Consider the following 20287-nt stretch of genomic DNA (forward strand, 5'->3'; position numbering starts at 1 on the left):
AAAAGGGTTCCTACCCTAAGATATTGAATCATGATTAACAGAAACATTGGATAAGGAAAAAGACTTGCCATTTCTGGCTTATAAAATAGCTTCACACTAGCACAGTGAATGATCTTCCATTATAAAAACTCAGGTTCATATTCCTAGAAATTTATAATAAAGGTGAGGTTGCAAAATGTGTCAAAAAATTCTTACTTTGAGTCTGGGGTCTGTGTTTCAGGGAGGTATGGCAGTGGGACTGCTGGGGAAAATGCCAGTGGTAGTGATAGCAGAAAAAGACTTCAGTTTCAAGAAGTTTCTGTATCAATGAGAGAATCAGGAGGTCAAGGACCCTGGAGGAATTGCTACACCCTAGTGTATGGTCAGTTTCTAGCTCTATATCTGCTCCATAATAACATGAATAATGCAAGATACCTTTGGAAAAAAATACCACCTGCTATAAAATCTGCCAATTCTGAACTTGGGGGAATTTGTGCAGGACAATGAATCTCACAGAGAGACTTCCCTGGGATCTATACAACCAACAACTCTCACCAGTGGTCTGAGACAGTCCAGCCAATCATGAAAGCACTAAGATGCAACAAGGAGATGGGTTTTTCACCCTGGTTTCTTAAGTGTATAGCTGGTGATTTTGCGGTCTTTTTTGGGTTTCCTGTAGAAGATGCTGTGAAAGAACAAGGATGACAAACTGACTCCACCACAAGAATGGTTATGCCCAAAAAGCCAGTTGCAGTTCCATGGAGATTTCCTTTAATGGGTTTATTCCATTATTGGAGCTTGCCTTAGTCCCACCAATCCCAGAGCAAACAGCAGTTAGCCAGATTGACTGATTACATGGCTTTCCTTAAAACTGATTTGTCATACAGAGTTCAGATCTGCTTTCAGAATTGTGTACACTGACAAATAGGGAAATGTAAAATTTTTGTTTTCAATTTATTGAATAAATTAAGCACCTTGGCATTCCTTATTGAGCATGTGATAAAATCCATGTATAATATAATATATATATTGTCTTCAACCTTAGGCTGAATAGTTGTTGAAGCAATTCTTCTGTAGTAATATTCATCAGTTTGCATGAGACCCATCAATATTATGTGGGGAGGTTATTTTTCCTAGTGACTCATAAACATAGCTTGCCTGTTTAATGTAGAGCAGAGATTGTCGACTGGGTTTTCCCTGCCCTCTTCTTTGCAGCCCTACCACCTCCAGCCCCTCCCAGCACACTCACATCAGCACCATTACTCGATTGTTGTGTGATTCATTTGGGATTTGAGTACTGTCCTCGGAGGGCAATATCACAATCCCTGGGATTCAGACTCACCATCTTTGGGGAATATGCTCTCTTTTTCACTTCACCTCCTGAGAATGCTAAAATATAACCGAGGAGCAAAAGACTGTTTCCTTTAAAAACAGTTTAACTTTAAACTTTTGTTGATACTGTGAGTGCATCCATTGCTTGCAGTGGGGAGCTTGCCATGAAAGCACAACTTACTTAAGACATTCATGAGAAATGTTAAGTTATAGTATCTCTTTTCAGAAAAAAGAAAAAGTGCAGCATGCATGATACTGTAAGATAATCTATTTAAGATAAGTGATACAACCTTGGTACAATTCTCCTCGCAGCCTGTTGGTTGTTTGCATTTATCACTCAGTTCAAGTTCTGCCTTCTAGAGAAATACTGAACAAATCAATGTTTCATTTTTCATGTGACAGCCCTCTGAACATTTGAGCTTGTTTATTGTATCCCCAGGTTAAATACCCAGTGTTCATTTTCTCTGTGTTTGTTCAATAAATACTCAATTCAATTCTTCAACTCTTTCATCTAAGGTAATTTGTAGAAATTTCACTGTTCTGTTAGTCTTTCTGTGGATACACTAGTTTATCATTAACTTTCAGAAAATATTTTTAATTAAATAGAAATGGGCTACACAGTCATAATTACATGACTCATGTTTTCACTCATGTTGAATATATTTTATCACCTGACATGATTCAACATTGTTTTATGAAGAGGACTTAGGTTTTTATTTGGACAAGCCAAGCATCCTTTTTTTGTCCTTTTGTAACAAATGTTATTCTAATATGTGATAGTTTTTGTATCTGAAAAGCAATTATCTTGTCAACCTTGTTTCCTCTACTCATAATAAATGATATTTGTCCTCACATACCTCAAAAAAAATTATTACCGTGGCTGCCAAATGTAAAGCAGGTAGAAACCATAATTTACATTTTATATGATAAAAACTCATATATGTTCAATAATTAAAATGAACCTGAACTGTCATAAATAGTCCCCTTTATTAGCACATGTATCCAGATGAAAATATTAGAGTTGTTATTCTGTCAATTTTTTAGATGAGAATTAGGGTAAAAAAATCTTTAAATAGCTTATCCAGAGATATAAACATTAAGTGATTTTACAAAAATTCCTTGAATCTAGAGATCATACTCATCACAATATATTCCTATTTACAATTCCTTTCAAACAATTTTTTTAATTGACAAATATGAAATAAATAAATAATGATAGTTTTAAGGCATTATTTTCTGTTCTTTGTATCTAATATTATTTCATATCAATGGCAGATAAGGAATTAAACCTTAGGCATCTTTACTGGGTGTATTAATGTTATAGGCCACACACTAATATTAATTTTCAGAAGATATGATGTATTTTAACTTATTTATTTAAATCAAATTTCTTCCAGAAATTATAATTTTACTATTGATAGATGGCTAGTACATTCTGATCCCACAAATTCTCTATTTCCACTTCCACAAATCCTGGCATTATTTAGGAAAGACCTAAATGATGTGTCTATGAATATTTAAGCAAGACCCAAATGACATGTCCAAAACCTTTTAACTTTGAAAATAATACTTACCATGAGCCTAAAGTGATTAAGTATTATTTGTCTAAAAATGAATCAACCTCAAATTTTCCCCATACTTACAATATGTAGAGCATTTAAGGAATTGAAATTTTGTGTTACATAATTTTGTTTATTTTGAGGTGCTATTTTAAAATATTTGTATAGAGATTTTTGTTTTATGGTGCAGTAAAATAAATCAAACCCAATATTTTGTTCAGATCCTGGTCTAACAGAAAGTTCCCCTGAAATTATGTCCCACAAGTATTCCAAGGAACTTCTGTGAACAAAAACAGAGTAGGGTATTCCTTGCCTTTCCCCTGCTAATGTCAAGGCACCTGCTCTTATATTAGGATTGCTGATAATGCCCCATTCAGCTGTCTCTGGGATCAATTTCTAAAGTGCTTACTTGGCATGTTTCCAAGGACTAATATTTCAACATCAAACTTAAATCAGAAAAATCCATCTCTTTTAGAAGCCACATTATTTTGACAGTGATTTTTGGGTATTCTTTTACATCCTTTAATACTTGGCTGGATGATAGAGAATATACTTTTTAAAGAAAAAATTAATTACCTTCTGGATGAAAGGCAAAATCATTTACCACCAGAAATGAAGTACTTCATTTTTCATCATGAATTATATTTAAAAGTGAATCACTGGCGGGCCGCGGTGGCTCAGCGGGCAAGAGTGCTTGCCTGCCATGCCGGAGGACCCCGGTTCGATTCCCGGCCCCAGCCCATGTAAAAAACAAACAAACAAACAAAATATAATAAAATAAGAAAATGTTTCCCTTTCTTCCTCCCTTCCTTCCTTCCATCCTTCCTTCCTTCTCTGTCTTTCTTTCCTTCCTTTCCTCCCTCTCTCTTTAAAAAAAAAAAAAAAAAAAAAAAAAAAAAAAAAAAAAGTGAATCACTATCATGGGAGTAAATATTTGCTTATTACACAAAAATTAGAGTACGGCAAAATTCCAAGAATAAAATGAAAATCATACATGACTGTTATTAATCTTGACATACATTTTCTTCAAAGGAGAATAATTATTTGCATTCATGTAATTTATGTGTTGATATAATTTTTGGCATGGCATACTTTCAGTAATATCCAGATTTTATCACTAAATATTTATGATATGTTGTTCTAGTTTGCTAGCTGCCAGAATGTGATATACTGCAAACAGAATCATTTTTAAAAAGAGGAATTGATTAAGTTGTTAGTTTACAGTTCTAAGGCTGAAAAAGTCCAAATTAAGGCCAGGTTATGGAGATGTCCAAGGTAAGGCATCCAAGGAAAGATACTTTGGTTCAAGAGGGCTGATGATGGTTAGGGTTTCTCTCTCAACTGGAAAGGCACATGGTGAAAATGGCAACATCTGTTAGCTTTTGCTCCAAGCTTCTTGTTTCATGAAGCTCCCCCAGGGGCATATTCTTTTTTTCTCTCCAAAGGTTCACATGGCTGTCTCTGAAATGTTTCCTCTTTTAAAAGATTCTGATAAACTATCAAGACCCAGCTGGAATGGGTGGAGCCACATCTTGCTCTAATCAAAGGTTGATACCCTCAACTGCATGAGTCATATCTCCATGGAGATAATCTAATCAAGTTTCCAACCTTTGGAAATGAAATAAGTTTATAGGTAATTAAGAACTTAATTGAGCATTTGGTGTTGGTATTTTTAAATTTTAAAATTTAAGTTTTTCTTTAATGCTTTAATTTTACACCTTAAATTTAACTGTAATTAGGTTTATATTTTATGTATTTTTGCATATTTTAAATGCTGTTTTTTTCATGTGTTCAAAAGGATTAATTGAATTAATTTGCATTTGTATTTTAATTGTAAAGATGTGTTAGTTAAATTTGTAATCAAATGTTTCAAAAATTAATACTTTGTTTTGATGTCTAGACATTTACAGACTGATCATAAATTCCATTACATGCAGTGGTTATTGTCCTTCAAACCTCAAAATTCCACCCAAGAGTAAATCATCCAAATGAGTTTCAATGCAAATTTTTTGAAAAAGTGAAATGGAAAATATTGTAAAAATGCACAAGCTCAGGAAGGCAATTATTGTAATATTGGAGAACTGCTCAAATGACAAAGCAATAGAGCCAGGGCCAATAAATTATGGCCACAGGACAAAACAAGACCACCTTATTTTTCTAAATAAAATTTTATTAGAACATAACCATGCACATTCATTTATATATTGTTTGCACCTGCTTTTGCAATACAATGGCAGAGTTGAGTATTGTAGTAAAAATTGTATATCCTGCAAAACCAAAGTTATTTGCAATCTGACCCTATGAGAAATTTTGTCAATTCTCACTATACACACAGTATTTTATATAAGGTAATTTAAGAAGCTAAACTTGAAAATAATGATGATAGGATATGTATGCCGAAAGATGATGTGAATATCAAAGGATTCTGAGATACTTGGGAAATAATAACAAAGTCTGAAAAACCCAAACTGTACCAATATACACTTACATAAGGAGAAGATGACTTAACAAAAATTGCAGGATATATGATCAACATCAGCAAAAAATTATTTGTAACTCTCTATATTAGCAATGAACTATCTAAAAAGAAATTAAGGGAAAAAGGCATCAAAAAACTTGAAATACTTAAGAACAAAACTTACCACAGAAGTGCAAGAGTTGAACACTGATTACTACAATATAAATTGAAAGATACTACACGTTCATGTATTGGAAGAGTTAATATTATTAAGAAGACAATGTATCCAAAAATGACCTAAAACATCAATGCTATCCCTTTCAAAATCTTAAGATCCTATTTTCCATAAATAGAGATGCCAATTCTAAAAATCCTAAAGAATTGTGCGAACAGTCAAAACAATCTTGAATAAATACAAAGTGGGAAGAACCAGACTTCCCCATTTCAAAACTTGCTACAAAGTTACAGTAGTCAAAACAGTTCAGTAGTGACACAGAATACACCTATAGATTAATGTTGTAGAAATTAGAGTCCAGAAATAAATCCACACACCCATGGTCAATCAATTTTCACTGAGTGATAGGACCATTCAAATGGGGGAAGAATACCATCTTCAACAGATTGTACTGAGCAACTGGATATCCACATGCAAAAGAATGAAGTTAATTTCCTACCTCAAAACATATTAAAATTAACTCAACATTGCTCAATGATAAATTAGAGTTCATCAAAATTCAAAACTTTTTACACAAAGATCACTATCAAGAAAGAAAAGACAACCTATAAAAGAGAGAAGATATTTTAAAATCTTGTATCTGATGAGGGTCTACTACCTAGATTTTCCAGTATGTGTAGGCAGAAATCAGGGGAATATATGTGGCAATGGATTTTAAGGGTGTGGGAGAATGGTGGGAGGAATATATGGCTGATCAGGCTGAATTTATTGATATGGACCCACTAAGCAGAGATTCTGCATTATGTGTTATAGCTTGAGGGTTTAGAAAAGGCATTAACAGTTTGTTTGGATGGTTGGTTGAAACATGAATCAAAAGGTGGCCGACATTACCTGAGGTTGAAATGCCAGAACTGCTTTAGTATAATGTAGATGACAGGATCCAGAGGCTTAGAGAGATTGGAATGTAAGAGTGGATTTATCATGCAAAGCCTGCTGTTACACCCCAGGAATGTCTGGAAGATGCACCTTTTACTAGAACACTGAGAAATAAATTTGTGAGACTAGCACCATCATCTCTGAAGACTTTTGAAGTTCACTTCTCTGTAGGTCAGATATTATTGTGGGAACTGCTGTCACTGAGCTGGAATCCTTAAACACAGTGGGAATGACTGGATCCCTAGTTAGCAGAAGCCAGGTGGCAGCACTTAATTGCCAAAGACAGTGGACATGGCTATTATAATAGACAGCAAACTCAAAGGAGGAGTCAAAATAATATGACACGCAGAGATTTGTGGCATTGGCAAGTAAATCATGGGGTGCCTAGAAATACAATAGAAGGGCAGCCTACTAAATTCTTGTTGGAGCTGTATAAACAAAAGAGTTTTAGGTCAAGGGAACAGAAGTCTAACCTGAATTACCAAAACACAGAGTCACGGCCCCTTAATCAATTTCCAGACTTGAAACAGTTTACAGACCCAGAGCCCCTTGAATGAAGGGGAGGCCAGGTCCCTTTGGGGGAGAACCCTGTTACACTGTCACAAATTTGTACTGTTACTCTTCTTCAAAACCTTCCCCAAGGAGACCAATGGCCGTTTACCAGGGTAAATGTGCATTGGGGAAAAGGAAATGACCAGACATTCTGGGGATTATTAGACACTGGTTCAGAAGTGGCATTAATTCCAGGGAACCTAAAACATCACTCTGGTCCACCAATCATAGTGGGGGCTTGTGGAGACCAGGTGATAAGTGGAGTTTTAACTCACGTCCATCTCACAGTGGGTCCAGTGGGCCCCAGACCCATTATGTAGTTATTTCCCCAGTTCCAGAATGTGTAATTGGTATAGACATTCTGAGCAACTGACAGAATCCCCACATTGGCTTTCTAACTCATGCAGTGAGGGCTAGTATTGTGGGAAAGGTCAAGTGGAAGCCACTAGAGCTGTCCTACCTAGGAAAATAGTAAATCAGAAGCAATACTGGATTCCTGGAAGGATTGCAGAGATTACTACCACTCTTAAAAACTTGAAGGATGCAGGGGTGGTTTCTGCATCTGGCCTCTCCTATGACCAAAAAAGAGGCACAATGCCTAGTTGATCGCTTTGGATTTTGGTGACAACATATTCCTCATTTGGGTGTGTTACTCTGGTCCATTTATCAAGTGACCATAAAAGCTGCTAAGTTTGAGTGGGGATCTGAATAAGAGAAGGCTCTGCGACAGATCCAGGCTGCTGTGCAAGCTGCTCTGCCACTTGGGCTGTATGATCCAGCAGATCCAATGGTTCTGGAAGTGTCAGTGGCAAATAGAGATGCTGTCTGGAGCCTTTGGCAGGCCCCTACAGGAGAATCACAATGCAGACCCTTAGGATTTTGGAGTAAAGCCTTACCATCTGCTGCAGCTAACTACTCTCTTTTTGAGAAACAGGTTTTGGCCTGCTACTGAGCCTTAGAAGAGACTGAATGCTTAACCATGGGCCACCAAGTTACCATGAGACCTGAGTTGCCTATAGTGAGCTGGGTGTTGTCTTATCCACAAAGCCATAAAGTTGGGCGTGCACAGCAGCACTCTAATGTAAAATGGAAATGGTATATATGAGATAGGGCCAGAGCAGGTCCTGAAGGCACAAGTAAGTTACATGAAGAAGTGGTCCAATTGTCCATGGTCTCCACTCCTGACACATTATCTTCTCTTTCCCAGACCAGAGTTATGACCTGTTGGGGGAGTTCCTTACAGTGAATTGACTGAAGAAGTGAAAACTTGGGCCTGGTTTACAGATGGTTCAGCATGATATGCAGTTGCCATCTGAAAGTGGACAGCTGCAGCACTACAACCCCTTTATGGGGTGTCCTTGGAGGACAGTGGTGAGGGGAAATCCTCCCAGTGGGCAGAACTTAGAGCAGTGCATCTGGTTGTTCATTTTGCTTGGAAGGAAAACTGGCCAGAGGTGTGTTTGTATACTGACTCATGGGTTGTTGCTAATGGCTTGGCTGGATTGTCAGGGACTTGGAAAGACCATAACTGGAAAATTGGTGACAAAGAGGGAAGAAGTATGTGGATAGACCTTTCTGAGTGGGCTAAAAACACCAGCAAAAAAATAATGAATCATTCTAGGAAAATTGAAGATTGGCCCAGTCAAAGGAAAAAAAACTAACAATTCAAATGAGATGCAAGAGTTGAAACAATTAATTCAGAATGTCTGAACAGACATAGAAAACCTCATCAAAAATAAAATCAATGAATCAAGGTATGATATAAAGAAGGCAAGGAATGAACAAAAAGAAGAAATTGAAAGTCTGAAAAAACAAATCACAGAAATTATGATAATGAAAGGTGCAGCAGAAAAGATGAACAACAACAACAACAACAACAAAAACAATGGAAACCTACAATGTCAGTTTTCCAGATGCAGAAGATAGGATTAGTGACTGGAGGATGGAACATCTGAAATCCCATATGCAAAAGAAAATATAGGGAAAAGAATGGAAAAATATGAGCAGGGACTCAGGGAATCGAATGACAACATGAAGTGCATGAATATGGGTGTCATGGGTGTCCCAGAAGGAGAAGAAAAAGGAAAAGGAGGAGAAAAACTAATGGAGGAAATTATCACTGAGAATTTCCCAACTCTTATTGAAGACTTAAAATTACAGATCCAAGAAGTGCAGCGTACCCCAAAGAGAATAGATCCAAATAGACGTACTCCAAGACACTTACTAATCAGAATGTCAGAGGTCAAAGAGAAAGAGAGAATCTTGAAAGCAGCAAGAGAAAAGCAATCCATCACATACAAGGGAAGCCCTATTAGACTATGCATAGATTTCTCAGCAGAAACCATGGAGACAAGAAGACAGCAGGATAATATATTTAAATTATTAAAAGAGGAAAACTGCCAACCAAGAATTCTATATCCAGCAAAATTGTCCTTCAAAAATGAGGGGGAAATTAAAATATTTTCAGACAAAAAATCATTGAGAGAATTTGTGACCAAGAGACCACCTCTTCAAGAAATACTAAAGGGAGCACTAGAGACAGAAATGAAAAGACAGGCACAAGAAGTGTGGAGAAGAGGGTAGAAGTGAAGACTATCTGTAAAACTGAAAAGAAGAAAAGTTAGATATGATATATAAAATCCAAAAGGCAAAATGGTAAATGAAATTACTATTAGTACAGTAATAACACTAAATGTCAATGGATTAAACTCCCCAATCAAAAGACATACACTGGCAGAGTGGATTACAAAACAGGATCCGTCTATATGCTGTCTACAGGAAAAGCATCTTAGACCCAAGGATAAAGATAGGTTGAAAGTGAAAAGATGGGAAAAGATATTTCATACAAACAACAATCAAAAAAGAGCAGAAGTAGCTATACTAATATCCAACAAATTATATTTCAAATGTAAAACAGTTAAAAGAGACAAAGAAGGACACTATGTGTTAATAAAAGGAACAATTCGACAAGAAGATATAACAATCATAAATATTTATACACCAAGCAGGAATGCTTCAAAGTACATGAGGCAAATACTGAAAAGAGAAAAAGACACATCTACCATAATAGTTGGAGACTTCAATTTCCCACTCTCATCAATGGACAGAACATCTAGACAGAGGATCAATAATGAAACAGAGAATTTGAATAATGCAATAAATGAGCTAGACTTAACAGAACATTCCACCCCACAACAACAGGATACACCTTTTTCTCAAGTGCTCATGGATCATTCTCAAGGATAGACCATATGCTGGGTCACAAAGCAAGTCTCAATAAATTTAAAAAGATTGAAATCTTACAAAACACTTTCTCAGATCATAAAGGAATGAAGTTGGAAATCAATAATAGGCAGAGTGCCAGAAAATTTCACAAATATGTGGAGACTCAACAACACATTCTTAAACAACCAGTGGGTCAAGTAAGAAACTACAAGAGAAATCAGTAAATATCTCAAGGCAAATGAAAATGAAAACACAAGATATCAAAACTTATGGGATGCAGCAAAGGCAGTGCTAAGAGGGAAATTTATTGCCCTGAATGCCTATATCAAAAAAGAAGAAAGGGCAAAAATCAAGGAATTCACTGTCCACTTGGAAGAAGTAGAGAAAGAACAGCAAACTAACCCCAAAGCAAGCAAAAGGAAAGAAATAATGAAGATTAAAGCAGAAATAAATGAAATTGAGAACATGAAAACAATTGAGAAAATCAACAAAACCAGAAGTTGGTTCTATGAGAAAATCAATAAGATTGATGGACCCTTCATGAGGTTAACAAAAAGAAAAGAGAGGATGCAAATAAATAAAATCAGAAATAGAAGAGGAGACATAACCACTGACCCCACAGAAATAAAGGAAGTAATAAGAGGATACTATGAACAACTTTATGTTAATAAATTCAACAATGTAAATGAAATGGACGACTTTCTAGAAAGGCATGAACAACCAACATTGACTCAAGAAGAAATAGACGACCTCAACAAACCAATCACAAGTAAAGAAATTGAATTATTCATTAAAAAGCTCCCCCAAAGGAAAAGTCCAGTACCAGATGGCTCCCACACAGATGAATTCTACTAAGCATTCAAGAAAGAATTAGTACCAATCCTGCTCAAACTCTTCAAAAAAATTGAAGAGGGGGGAAAATTACCTAACTCATTCTATGAAGGCAACTTCACCCTCATACCAAAGCCAGACAAAGATATTATGAAAAAAGAAAACTACAGGTCAATCTCTCTAATGAATATAGATGCAAAAATCCTCAACAAAATTCCAGCAAATCAAATCCAGCAGTGTATTAAAAGAATTATACACCATGATCACGTAGGATTCGTCCCAGGTATGCAAGGATGGTTCAACATAAGAAAACCAATTAATGTAATATACCATATCAACAAATCAACACAGAAAAATGACATGATCATCTTGATTGATGCAGAAGAGACATTTGACAGAATTCAACATCCTTTCCTGTTGAAAACACTTCAAAGGAAAGGAATAGAAGGGAACTTTCTCAAAATGACAAAGGGAATATATGAAAAACCCACAGCTAGTAGTATCATCCTCAATGGGGAAAATCTGAAAAATTTTCCCCTAATATCAGGAACAAGACAAGGATGTCCACTATCACCACTTTTATTCAACCTTGTGTTGGAAGTTCTAGCCAGAGCAATTAGACAAGAAAAAGAAATAAAAGGTAGCAAAACTGGAAAGGAAGAAGTAAAAATCTCACTGTTTGCAGATGATATAATACTACATGTTGAAAACCCCCCAAAATCCACAGCAAACTACTAGAGCTAATAAATCAGTGCAGCAAAGTGGCAGGTTACAAGATCAACACTCAAAAATCTGTACTGTTTCTATACACTAGTAATGAATAATTTGGGGGGAAATCAAGAAAAAAATTCCATTTACAATTGCAACAAAAAGAATAAAATATTTAGGAATAAATTTAACTAAAGAGACAAAAGACCTATACAAAGAAAACTTCAAGAAATTGTTTTAAAAAATCACAGAAGACCTAAATAAATAGAAGGGCATACCATGTCCATGGATTGGAAGACTAAATATAGTTAAGATGTCAATTCTACCTAAATTGATTTGCAGATTCAATGCAATACCAATTAAAATCCCAAAAACTTACTTTTCAGAACTAGAAAAAACAATTACCAAATTTATCTGGAAGGGCAGGGTGCCCTTCTCAAGATAGCTAAAAGTATCCTGAGGAAAAAAAATGAAGTCAGAGGTCTCACACTACCTGACTCTATGGCGTATTATGAAGCTACAGTGGTCAAAACAGCATGGTACTGGCATAAACATAGATATACCGACCAATGGAATAGAATAGAGTGTTCAGATATAGATCCTCTTATCTATGGACAATTGATCTTTGATAAGGCAGTCAAGCCAACTCACCTGGGACTGAGCAGTCTCTTCAATAAATGCTGTCTAGAGAACTGGATATCCACATGCAAAAGAATGAAAGAGAATCCATATCTCACACCCTATACAAAAATTTAGTAAAAATGGATCAAAGACCTAAACATTAGATCTGAGACCATAAAATTTTAAGAAGAAAATATAGGGAGATATCTTATAAATCTTGTAATAGGAAGTGATTTCCTAGACCTTACACCCAAAGCACAAGCATTGAAGAAAGAAAGAAAGAAATGGGAACTCCTCAAAGTTAAACACCTTTGTGCATCAAAGAACTTCATCAAGAAAGTAAAAACACAGTCTACACAATGGTAGACAATATTAGGAAATGATATATCAGATAAAGTCCTAGTATCCAGAGTATATGAAGAGATTGTTCAACTCAACAACAAAAAGACAGACAACCCAACCACAAAATGGGCAAAAGACTTGAACAGACACTTCTCAGAAGAGGAAATACAAATCAGCAAAAGGCACATGAAAAGATGCTCAACTTCCCTGGCTATTAGGGAAATATAAATCAAAACCACAATGAGATATCATCTCACACCCACCAGAATGGCCGTTAACAATAAAACAGAAAACAACGAGTGCTGGAGAGGATGTGGAGAAAGAGGCACAGTTATCCATTGTTGGTGGAAATGGTACAGCTGCCATGGATGGCAGTCTGGCGGTTCCTCAGGAGGCTAAATGTAAAATTTCCATATGACTCAATAATACCATTGTTAGGTATCTACTCAGAGGACATTAGGGCAAGGACAAATGGATATTTGCACACCAATGTTTATAGAGCATTATTTACAATTGCAAAGAGAGGGAAACAGCCAAAATGTCCATCAACAGATGAGTGGCTAAACAAACTGTGCTATATACATACAAAGGAATATTATGCAGCTGCAAGACAGAATAAAGTTATGAAGTATGGATAGACCTTAAGGACATTATGCTGAGTGAGATTAGCCAGAAACAAAAGGACAAATACTGTAGGGTCTCACTGATGTGAACTGATATTAGTGAATAAACTTGTAGAATTTTGTTGGTAACAGAGACCATCAGGAGTTAGAAATAGGGTAAGATATTGAGTAATTGGAGCTGAAGGGATAAAGATTGTGGAACAGGATTGATTGTAAAAGCTCAGAAATGGATAGCACAATACTACCTAACTGTAATACACTTATGTTAAAACACTGAAGGAAGCCAAATGTGAGAATGATAGAGGGAGGAGGGCTGGTGGCAGAAATGAAATCAGAAAGAAAGATAGATGATAAAGACTGATACGGTATAATCTAGGCATGACTAGAGTGTATAATGATAGTGATTAAATGTACAAATTTTAAAAATGTTTTTGCATGAGAAAGAACATAAGCATGACATTACTGCAGGGTGTTGAAAATAGATAGTAATTAATATTTTAAAGTTTTAACTTATGTGTGAGACTAAAGCAAAAAATGTTTATTTGGTACAAAATTTATATTTTGACTGGTACATTGCCTAATATAACTTATGTAGGCAGCTTAATTGAACACCATAAGTACATGGAACCTTGAATAGGGCATGAGATTTTGTTGGTTTGTCCAGACTGATGCCCTGATAAATCCTAGAGCGATTTAAACAGTGAATAAAAAAGTATTTGCAAAGTCATCTTGGGGGAATGGTAAGAAAGGGGGAAAATTCAAATTCTCCAAGTTGAATTCTTGATATTCTCACAAGCAGTGGGGACAAACAAAGCAATAGGGTGAACCCCCAATCTTGGGGTTTGTTCATAAGAAACTTAACCCCACAAAGAATAGGTCAAGCCTACCTAAAATTAGGCCTAAGAGTCACCCCCAAGAGAACTTTTTTTGTTGCTCAGATGTGGCCTCTCTCTCCAGTCAACACAACAAGCAAACTCACTGCCCTTCTGTCTATGTGTGTCCTGACTCCCAGGGGTGTGGTCCATCCTGGCAACATGGGACAGAAATCCTAGAATGAGCTGAGACTCAGCATCAAGGGATTGAGGAAACCTTCTCAACCAAAAGGGGGAAGAGTGAAATGAGACAAAATAAAGTGTCAATGGCTGAGAAATTCCAAACAGAGTTGAGAGGTTATCCTGGAGGTTATTCTTACACATTAAGTAGATATCACCTTGTTAGTCAAGGTGTAATGGAGAAGCTGGAGGGAACTGTCTGAAAATGTAGAGCTGTGTTCCAGTAGCCATGTTTCTTGAAGATGATTGTATAATGATATAGCTTTTGCAATGTGACTGTGTGATTATGAAAACCTTGTGTCTGATGGCTCCTATTATCTACCTTTTCAACAGATGAGTAAAACATGCAGATTAAAAATAAATAATAGGGGCAACAAATGTTAAAATAAATTGACATTGAAATGCTAGTGATCAATGAGGGGCATGGGGGAATGGTATGTATGAATTTTTTTCTGTTGTCTTTTTATTTCTTTTTCTGAATTGATGCAAATGTTCTAAGAAATAATCATAATCAATGAATATGCAACTATGTGATGATATTATGAATTACTGATTATACATGTGGAATGGAATAATCATAATATTTAAAAAGTGCATTAAGTAACATTGAATTTTAAAAACTGAACAGTATTGCACTTGATTTTGTTGCAATGTAATTCCTTCAGCTTAAACATGATAGCATGTCCAGTTCCAATGTTAAAAATAAATTTCATTGTACAAATAAAAAAAAAGAAAAACACCCTCACCAAATAGGAAATTTAAACCTCCTCTAAACTTTTGCCCCTCCCTCCTTCATTTACCTCTGCAGTTGCTGTGGTAGCATTGATGTTTTCCTATTAAACATAGCCCATAGCATGCAATAGCTGTTATGCCCCTGTATCCTGCACTTAAATATTCTTTGTTACATGAATCATACCTTTGAAGTAGCTCTTGCAAGATCTAATTTATATTTCTAGTGTTATTACATGGGACACATAGGTCTATACAGCCCCTTTCAAAATTGTTCATCTTCAATATGGTAATATTTCTTATAGACCTACTAGAGAAATGCCTTCCCTTCTATCTATTCCCTCACATAGAAGTTCAACTTCATTAGCTAACCATTCAACCATTTCTAACTTCTATGAATCTCTAAGTCCCCTATATTCTGTATTATAAACCTCTGATTTTATCTTTACCTTGGCCATAAAAGTGGAACCATACAGTATCTATCTTTTTTTCTGGCTTTTTCACTCAGCATTATGTCCTCAAGGTTCATCCATCTTGTCACATACTTCAGGGTGTCATTTCATTTTATTGCTGTGCAATATTGCATGATATGGACATACCACTTTTTGTTAGTCCACTTGACTTTTTTTTTCTGCATGCTGTATGGCAGAGGTCACATTTCATTCTTTTTCCGTGTGAGTATCCCATTATTGCAGCACCATTTCTTGAATTTTGTTTGTTTGTTTTTCTTTCTTTGCTTTATTGTTTGTTTTGGGGAGGTACATGGGCCAAGAATCAAAACTGGGTCTTCTGCATGGCGAGTTCCACTTGTCTGCTGATGGGCATTTGGTTGTTTCCATATTTTGGTGATTGTGAATAATGCTGCTATGAACATTGTTGTGCAAATGTCTGGTTTTGTCATTGCTTTCAAACTCTTCTGGGTATATGCCAAGTAGTACAAGTAGTGCTCTTGCTGGGCCATAGGGCAATTGAATATTTAGCTTCTTATGGAACTGCTAAACAGTCTTCTGTAGTGGCTGTACCATTATACATTCCCACCAGCAGTGCATAAATGTCCTAATTTCTCCACATCCTCTCCAACATTTATAGTTTCCTATTTGTTTAATAGCTGTCATTCCTATAGATGTGAAGTGGTATCTCATTGTAGCCTTGATCTGCATTTCCCTTATAGCCAATGAAAATGAACATCTCTTCATGTGCTTTTGAGCCACCTGTGTTTGTTCTTCAGAAAAATACATATACATATCTTTAGCCCATTTTCATATTTGGGTTGTTTGTTCTTTTGTTTTTGAGTTGTATGTTTTCAATATCAAACTTTGTCCAAAATTTTATTTCCAAATATTTCCTCCCATTGTGTTAGCTGTCTCTTCATCTTTTGACATGGTCTTTTGAGATGCAAAGGCATTTGATTTTGAGGAGTTCCCATTTATCTAGTTTTTCTTTTGTTGCTTGTACCTTGGGTGTAAAGTTTAGGAAGCTACTTCCTGTTACTAGGTCTTGAAGATTTTTCCCTACATTTTCTTCTAGAAGGTTTATGTTGCTAGCAGCTTATACATGCTTCTTTTCTCCACATGGACTGCTTTCCAGGATAGAATCATGAAGAAGTCTCAATCAGTTTTATATTAAGAAATCATACAATAATACTTTAACTACAATGAAGTGAAGTTAAAAATTGACAACAAATGAAGAACTGAAAATGCCACGAACATGTGAGAATAAAACAACCTATGCTTACTTTACATTCACAATATGTCAAGCAAGAATCACAAGAGAATAAGTAAATATCTTTAAGCAAATGAAGGCAAAACCAATACATGCCAAAATTTATGGGATGTGAAGTTGCAGCTCAAAGTGAAAGTATAATTCTAATGATTACATTGAAAAGTAAAAGTCTCCAATTAGGAGTCTACCCTCACACTTGGAAGGACTACAAAAAGAAGGGCAAATTAAACTCCAAGTAAGCAGAAGGAATGAAATATGGTATATTAGGGCAGAGAGTAAAATAATAAAGAATAATAAAACAACACATGGAACCAACAATTCCAAAAGTTTCTGTTCTTACAAAATTTAATAAAATCAGCAAGCATTTAGATAGTATGCATGTTTGAAACTACTATGTATCCTAGAAAAGCCTTTTTTTTTTGCATGGGCTGTCAGGAGGAATCAAATTTGGGTCTCTGGCACGGCAGGTAAGAAAGCCTACGTTCTTTTATTTCAAATTCCTGGGAGTAGAACTATTATTGTTTGGGAATTTTCATTAGGTTATTTCCCTGGAAATGTGACCCCACCCATTCAAGGTAGGTATTACTCAACTTATTGGAGTCCTTTAAGAGGGAAACATTTGTAGAAAGCTCAGACACAGCAGCTTGTACAAAGAAAATTCCCCAGAAGATGCTCAGCTAAGAGCTCCAGAGTTTAGACTGGCAAAGCTAAAAAGGACTCATAGAATTTCAGAGAGAAGCCCAGTGGAATCAGAAGCTAAGAGTTATGAAACCCAGTATCAAAGGACCAGCATACATTGCTCACATGCTTTCCCAGATGACAGATGTGTCCCAGGTGACTGGTCTTTCTTCAGAGTCCAGGTATCATCAGGTTGAGGCCTTAATTTGGGCATTTTCATGGCCTTAGATTTGTAATTTGTAGTCTAATAAATCTCCTTATAAAAGTCTATCCATTTCTGACATAATGCATTCTGGCAACTTTAGTAAACCAAAACAGATTTTGAAAACAGAGAAGCGGGATGCTGCAATTTGCAAATGCCAAACATGCTGGTACAACTTTATTGAGGGATGAGTGGAAGATTTGGGAAGAATTGTGAGATGCTTGATAGGGAAAGCTCAGTTTTCTTTGAAGAGACTGTCAGAAGAGATTGTTAGTAGAACTATGGAAACAAAAGGTTGTTCAAAAGAGGCCTTAGACAGAAATAATGAATGTGTCATTCTAAATTGGAAGGAAGGTGGAGTAGTTAGGTTAATTGTCACTCTTCAAAGGTGATGGTGCCCAGTTCAGTGGCTGTGGACTTAAATAATTAGAATATGAATTTCTTCTATGGTTGTTTACATCTGTGTATGGCTAAGGCTAGTTCCTTCCACAATGAGTGAGACTTAAAAGGAGAAGTAGAAAGAGAGGATCTCAGTGCAGCTCAGAGCCAGACATTTGGAGATGCAGAGAGGAAAAGCCATTGGAACCTAGTACAGGAGAGAATGCCAGCAGATATCACTGTTGCCCTCTTGTGTGACAGAGAAACTCAGAAGAAAACAAGCTACTTTTCCTCTGAGGAACTGTAATTTTGTAAGTAAATAAATCCCCTCATTAAAAGCTAATCCATCTCTGGTGTGTTGCTTTCCAGCATCTTTAGCAAACTAAAACAGATTTATTATACCAGAGGCATTAGGTGCTGCTGCATTTGCAAATACCAAATATGTTGGAATGGCTTTTTAAGTTGATGAAAGGAGGATTCAGGAAGACTGTGAGGAGCTTATATAGAAAGCTATAACGCTTTAAAGAGGGTGTTGATGGCAATATGTACTCTAAAGACATTTCCACTGAAGCCATGGAAGAATGTGTTGTTGCAGATTGGAAGAAGGTGACCTTTTCTTTTGAAGTGACAGATAGCTTGGCAAAATCGATTCTTGGTGCTCCATGGAAGGGAGAAATTGAATATGATGATCTGGGATACTTGGCTGGGGGAATTTCCAAGCTACATATGGAGGATGCAGCATGCTGTCTCCTTGCAGCTTATAGTAAAATGTGACAGGAAAGGACTAGGCTGCAGATTGAAATTTTGGGTGCAAATAAACCAGAAATTGATGATCTGGAATATTCTGGGCTTCCAGAAACTAAGATGCCAGAGATTAGTGCCACATGTGAGATTTTAACCAAACATGTAACCAGTCAGTCATTACAGATCAAATGAGGTTTAGAGATGGAGTCATCCAGAAATGATTTGTGTATGATAATACTGTCTGATGGCTTCAATCCCTGTATGCTGCATGTCAAACCAACAAATTATTTCTGAGACCTGTATAAACAGATCCATTGCCAATCTGGACTAAAAGGGACAGAGAGGTGACAGATTGAGGGAAGACCATCCTCAGAAGCAGAACCATGGAAGCTAAGGTCTGAAGCCAAGAAAACTCAGGTCATGGGAGTGGATCCACCTGTATATGTGGAGGGGTGTGAGTTTGAACTAAAGACAGAAGGCATGCCTTCCACCTCAATGTTCAGAAAGAGTTCTGGTGACCCATGTTTAAGAGAGCATGGAGTCATTTGGTGCCACCTAGATGCTTGATGAGGGTGGGGCCATAAAAGGTGGTCTCCCCAGTGTTTCCCAATATTGCAACTCTCATGCCAAGGTTTTTGGAGAACAGAGCCACTGTATAGGCCCTTGGAAAAGGTAACACTTGTATTTTCAAAAGCCCTGAGGATGAATGACTCTCAGACTTTGAAATCTAATGGAGTTAGCTCTGCAGGTTTTCAGAATATTTTAGGTCTTGTGATCCATATTCCTTCCAATTTTTCCCTATGGCAATGGGACCATTTATCCTGTGACTGTTCCTTTATTTGTGTATCAGAACCAGAGAAGTTGCACTTAGTTCACAGATCCACAGTCAGAAGATGACATAGTTTTAGGATGGACCATGCCTGTAACTGAATTTGATAAGATTGTGTACTGTTTTTGTTTTAATATTGTACTTGTATTATCATGGAAATGATTTAAGGCTTTTGTGTTATTGTGATAAAAAGAGTGTATTTTGTAAAGATGTCAGTGCATTGTGTTCAGGACAGATGATCATTGTTAGGAAAAAATATTTATTATTGTTTTCTGTTTAGAGATTAAGCATGGTTTAAGGTGATGTATATAGTTGCCAAGTTGACAAGGAGTAGACTGAAGTAAAGTTCAAGTGTCAGTTTGGTCAGGTGATGGTGCCCAGTTCTGTGGCTGTGGACTTTAATCATCAGTCTGTGAATTTCATATATGGCTGATTACATCTGTGGTTTACTAAGAGGAGTGCCCTCCACAATGAGTGAGGCTTAAAAGGCAGAGTAAGAAGAGAGGAGCTCAGTGCAGCTCACACCTAGACTTTTGGAGATGCAGAAAGGTGATACTCCAGGGTAAGCCATTAGGGCCCAAAATTCAGGAGAGAATGCCAGCAGACATTTCA

The 20287-nt window shown here is 36.4% G+C and overlaps 1 pseudogene; it reads left to right on the forward strand.

The window, feature by feature from the left end:
* Positions 1-210: 210 nt before the first annotated feature.
* On the forward strand, positions 211-900 carry LOC143679964 (COP9 signalosome complex subunit 8 pseudogene; annotated as a pseudogene).
* Positions 901-20287: the final 19387 nt, after the last annotated feature.

Source organism: Tamandua tetradactyla, chromosome 1, assembly GCF_023851605.1.
Source record: "Tamandua tetradactyla isolate mTamTet1 chromosome 1, mTamTet1.pri, whole genome shotgun sequence".
In the NCBI taxonomy this organism is placed as follows: Eukaryota; Metazoa; Chordata; class Mammalia; order Pilosa; family Myrmecophagidae; genus Tamandua; species Tamandua tetradactyla.